This window comes from Apium graveolens, chromosome 2 (assembly GCF_009905375.1).
Source record: "Apium graveolens cultivar Ventura chromosome 2, ASM990537v1, whole genome shotgun sequence".
In the NCBI taxonomy this organism is placed as follows: Eukaryota; Viridiplantae; Streptophyta; class Magnoliopsida; order Apiales; family Apiaceae; genus Apium; species Apium graveolens.
The window spans coordinates 299041282-299047511 of NC_133648.1; the positions used below are offsets into that span (position 1 = coordinate 299041282).

The following is a 6230-nucleotide window of genomic DNA, read 5'->3' on the forward strand; positions in this document are numbered from 1 at the left end:
ACCCACGTTGATGATGAATCTGATTATGGGCTAATCGTTATCGTGGGGTTCTAACGGATTTATTTATGGATTTCTTTAGCTAATTTGTTCAATGCCTTAGTGTGTGGTGATTGTATGATAACCTAGTATTGGTTGTGCTTATTCATCTTATGAGCGTCGCGAACTTATAAGATAGCGTGTTAATCTTTAATGAAGCGAAAGTGAATTTAAGGGTTTAGAACTTGTCATGATAGCATAGGTTCATGTATTAGATATGCATGATTCATAGTTAATTTTAACCATCTTACTTGCCCTATGTAATCAAGATAGATAACTTGTGTATTAAGCCGTTATGTTGTCAAATTCTATAGACATATAAGGGTCTCAATATAATTGGTGTCTATTTAGCTTCTATCTCTTTGTGGATGTCTGGTAGTATGGTATTCGTACAACGAAAGTTGCCTTTTATCAGTTTCGTGTTATCTGATTAATGTCATCACCATTGCATGCTAAGATTAAGAACGAAAAGGCTATTGAATGAAGTATTTAATTAAGTTAGAATCCCATATTTGTGTCATATAGTATTCAACTCTCTTTATTCTCGTAGTTAATGTTCTTTACTATAATTTCTTAGTTAATCTTAGTTATAAACAATCTCAATTTATTATTCGTCTTACCATTAGATAATAGCCATACGATTGTTGCATAAGTACATTGATTGAAATTAACCTAAACCAGTCCCTGTGGGAACGAACTAGAATTAATTCTATATTACTTGCGATGGCGTATACTTGCGTGAATATTAGCGCATGTTCTAGCCCTAACAAGTTTTTGGCACCGCTTCCGGGGATTTCAGTGTTCATTTTTAGTTTATGTGTTTGTCATCATTGGTCGTTAAAGTTCAGTGACTCGGATATTGTTACTTACTTATTTCCTTTTTATGTTTTAGGTACTCTAGCGAGCGTTTATGCATATGCATTCTCGGTCTCGTAAGAGAACACTGGATCAAGCTGAGGAAGAAGTTGTAGTCGAGGAGAAAGTTGAAGAAGAGGTCTTAGTTGAGAAGGAAGAAAAATTTATTGCAATGGGAGAACCAGAAGCGAATCCGAAAGCTTTGATGGATTACTCTCAACCGAAGATTAATGATATTCAGTCAAGCATTGTTCGTCCAGCCATCTTGGCTAATACCTTTGAGATCAAGTCGAGCACGATTAAGATGATAGAGAACTCAGTTCAGTTTGGGGGTTCTCCGACAGAAGACCCTAACATGCACATCAGAGATTTCACCAAGATCTGCGACACTTTCAAGTTCAATGGAGTTTCTGAAGTTGCTATTAAGTTGAGGCTTTTCCCATTCTCTCTGCGGGATAAAGCGAAGTGCTGGTTACATTCTCTACCACCAGGGTCTCTCACCAAATGGGAGGATCTTGCTCAAAAATTCTTAACTAAATTATTTCCTATGGCGAAGACTGCTACAATCAGAAATGCACTTACTCAATTTGCTCAACAATCTGGAGAATCTTTATGTGATCCTTGGGATCGTTATAAGGAGATGCTTAGGAAGTGTCCTCACCATGGGATTCCTGACTGGATGATCATTATGATGGGTTCCGAAGGCATAAAATGCAGTGGATAAATGTAAATAAAATAAAAATTTCGAAACCCAAAAACAGGATCCATGTATATTTATGGGCAGATTATGGAGATAACGAATCATACCTTTCAAGAGCTTAACTTTCACGAACTCAACAGAGATCCTAGCTATCACGCTTTGTGTCTACCTCTCGGAGAAACACCTCTATGGTATCCACACGAGCACCTTCAAGAACGTCTCATGAACTTGACTACGGAATGGATGTACTAGCCTCCTTCTTGACGATCTGAATTACCTCTGCCTCTCTTTGCTGCTAGGGTTTTCTCAAAAACATACAAGCCTCTTTAACCTATCATTATGTATTTATAATGGTTGATTAAAAAGGCCCATAACAGCAAAGCCCAGCCCTAGTAGGTATTGGATTAAATAATAAAAACGAATTTCTATTATTTAATTAATAACTAAGTCATACTTAATTATTATGGGCAAAAACATTCCTTTTAATTCGAATTTATATTATCTCAATTAAGTCTTACTTAATTATAATAAAATTCAAATACTCATCAATTAATTTAAATCCATAATTTAAATTAACTATTCCATTAAGTGCTCTATTTGTGCAACCCTATAGGCTATTATTTAATTGGCAATAATTTTATTCTCTAATAAAATTATAAACAATGAGCGGTATCTAGTAATACATTATTGTTACCCAATTAAACAATAATTAAATCGTGATTAGATAAAACCTTTCGTGATTAATGTTTTTCATGTAATATAATCCCTTTAACCATACATATTATAGATTAAACTCGAGGCATGTATTTAGTCATCCTTTTCAACATTTAATTCGGGTATACTTGATCCATGAGTAGATTATCGAGACAAATCATTATTTGAGCATGGCCATGCTTTTATAATCTTACTCTATCAAGAGGCCAATAATATCTCTCCTAATTATAGGAGGGTTAAATCCTTTATCTATCATTCATATTTCTCATACGACTCATGATATACCCGATGTCCACTTTTATCATCACCCGATCAAAAGTAACTTTTAATGTAGTCAAAGTATATTAATCCTCGTATAGAAATATAATGATTTCACGTCAAAGGATCGTTACACCATTATCACTGTGAGTCTTTCTTATGACTTTATTAAACATGAAGAATCTCACTGTGGGTCTGTCCAGTACCATGTACTCTCACATGTACCTATGTATTGACTTTAGTATCCCCATACTTATAACCAATGAGATGTGGTTATCTTGTCAAACAACATACTAGTCTATCTATGTATTATTATTGTCCTATATAATAATACTCGACTAGGGACCTTTAAGAATATGATATATTATATAATCTCAAGTTCAAGTCATGTACTTAAACTATATAATTTGTATCATGATTCTAAGGACATTTTTTATGCTAACAAAATATCGCAGTAATTAAGGTCATAATAAATACATTTATTGAATGATCAACTGACATAAAGATTATAAAAGAATAATGTATTGCCTCTAGGGCACCTACACTAACAATCTCCCACTTGCACTAGAGCCAATCACCCATATATCTAATACCCATGGAACTAGTGTCACCATCGTGCTTCTGCTGCGACAAGCCTTTGGTCAGTGGGTCTGCAATGTTATCATTTCTGTGCACTTTACATATGTGTATATCACCCCTTTCATTAATCTCTCGAATAAGGTGAAATCTCCTGAGTATATGTTTAGCCCGGGAGTGTGATCTAGATTCTTTAGCCTGTGCAATGGCTCCATTATTATCGTAGTATAGATCAATGGGATTTGCAATCAATGGAACCACTCCCAAATCAGAAATGAACTTTCGAATCCAAACGGCCTCCTTAGCTGCTTCACAAGCTGCAATGTACTCACCTTCCATTATAGAATCAGCTACTGTTTCTTGCTTTGAACTCTTCCAGCTTACAGCACCTCCGTTTAGACAAAACACAAAACCAGACTGTGATACAGTATCATCTCTGTCTGTTTGGAAACTTGCATCGGTGTTACCTTCTATAACGAGTTTCTCTTCTCCTCCATACACCAAGAATGAATCTTTAGTTCTTTTCAGGTACTTAAGAATATTCTTAACTGCCGTCCAGTGACCTTCACCCGGATTAGACTGGTATCTGCTCGTCATGCTCAAAGCATACGAGACATTTGGGCGAGTATATACCATTGCATACATGATAGATCCAATTGCTGAAGCATATGGAACTTTATTCATGTGGTCCTTCTCATCCAATGATTTCGGACACTGGTCCTTAGAGATCGATATCCCTTGAGACACGGGGACATATCTCCTTTTTGCATTTTGCATTCCAAAACGATGCAAAACCTTATCAATGTATGTGCTCTGACTTAGACCGATCATCCTTCTAGATCTTTCTCTATAGATCCTCATTCCTAGAATGTAGGATGCCTCTCCTAAGTCTTTAATGGAGAAATTGCTCCCTAACCAAGTCTTAACAGCCTTTAGAGAAGGTAAGTCATTCCCCATTAGTAGTATATCATCAACATATAGTACTATGAATGCCAGATAGCTCCCACTAACCTTCTTGTAAACACACGGTTCATCTTCGTTTTGAACAAAGCCATACTCTGTGACTATTTCATCAAAAAGGATATTCCATCTCCTAGAGGATTGCTTCAATCCATAAATGGATGGACGCAATTTACATACCTTTCCAGCATTCCTTGGATCGATAAAACCCTCAGGTTATGTCATGTACACATCCTCTTCAAGGCTTCCATTAAGGAAGGCTGTTTTGACATCCATTTGCCAGATTTCATAATCATGGAATGCTGCAATGGCAAGTAAAATCCTTATAGACTTGACCATAGCCACTGGTGAGAAAGTTTCATCATAGTCAATACCATGAATTTATTTGAAACCTTTTGCAACCAGCCTAGCTTCATAGGTCTGAACATTTCCATCCATGCCCTTTTTCTTCTTAAAAACCCATTTGCACCCTATGGGTTTTACCCCTTCAGGTGGATCAACCAAAGTCCATACTTGGTTTTCGTACATGGAATCTATCTCGGATTTCATGGCTTCAAGCCATCTCTTAGAGTCTGGACTGTTCATAGCATCTTGGTATGTGAGAGGCTCATCTTCATCTATGAGCATCAAATCACCATACTGAGTCATGAGAAATCCATATCTCTCTGGCTCATGGCGAAATCTACCAGATCTACGAACAACCTTTGTTTGTTGAGCATTATCATTATTCTGCTCTTGTTCCACTTCAGGTTCAATGCTATTTTGCGGTTCTCGATCTTCATCGAGATCTATAGTTCTCCCACTGTTTCTTTTGGAAACAAAATCTCTTTCCATGAAGACAGCATCTCGAGCAATAAACACTTTCTGCTCAGAAGGACTATAAAAATAATAAGCCTTTGTTTCATTAGGGTATGTCACGCCCCCAACTTAAACAATAAATTAAATATAACTATTACAACATTTTAAAAGAAGAATACACAACCAACTCCAAGATCTTACAGTTTAGGGTTTGGAACAGCCCAACACTACCAACTATTACATCTGATTTTAAATAGCGAGTCCTCACACAAACTACTATCACTTATTCTACCTGAGCTCGAACATACGCATCAGCGTCACAAGTCTTACGGGCAGTCTGCTTGAATCTAACCATAGCTGCTAGCTGTAATATCAGGGTAAAGCAAGGAGTGAGCCAAATGCTCAACAAGTGCTAACAGTACGATACAAAACATAAATCGAGATATTCATTAAAGAATGACAATGGAAAGACATAACTAATGATAACGAGGGATAAAACTATGAGTGATGGCATCATTTGCTTGTATCAAAACAATTTCAAAATCATATCTTAATCAAAATCATTTTATGACGCTACGGATTACAGCCGGTGATCAGCCGCGAAATAATCCTGAACCTCGCTGGGTTCTAAAACATTAATGGGAATCCCTAGGCAACTTTTAAGCCTAAAATAAGTGTGGAAAGGACTCGCGTCTCAGTCCAGATCCACTATTCAAAGAAAACATTTATCCCCCTTTGGGACTGAAAACCCACATTTTATTTAGTACAAAAACTGATGCCGAATTATATCAAAATCTCTTTTTACAGTAAACATTTTTATCGAGGAATTATAGATCAACTCGAAACACGGGAAACAAGGTACTGAATATCAGAGCCATGATTCACAAAACTATTCTCTATTCAAGTAATTGAATGGTTTTCATATATCAAAGATTGGACAAGAGGATTTAGTGAGGCTAATGGATAATATGAAGGGTAATGCCAATTTGGGCTCAAAGCAATGGTTTCTCATCAAGGTTCAAGTGCTGGATCATCAAGAAGGTAAACTTCATGAATACTAAGGGTGTTAAGGTATGAAGAATGATCTTTAACTCAGGACATATCAGAATTGTCAAGCTTTAGGATAAGAAAGAGGGTATCAATCAATGAGGAATCAAGCTGGTAAGTATCTGACTATCAGAATTCAAAGTAAGGTTCTATAGGGGTTCAAGTATCAGGATGAGATATTAATACTTAGGAATCATTAGCATGTTAATCAAGAGGATCAATCAATTATTATAACAACTCTTTATTTTATCATGGCCTTAAACTATCATGAAAAGACTTTTGAACT

At 36.2% G+C, this 6230-nt stretch overlaps 1 non-coding gene across 1 annotated transcript; it reads right to left on the reverse strand.

The window, feature by feature from the left end:
* Positions 1 to 1453: 1453 nt before the first annotated feature.
* Positions 1454 to 1560, reverse strand: LOC141710259 (small nucleolar RNA R71). The gene has a single exon (XR_012570788.1). It is a non-coding gene; the product is annotated as a small nucleolar RNA R71 (small nucleolar RNA).
* Between the last annotated feature and the right edge of the window lie 4670 nt (positions 1561 to 6230).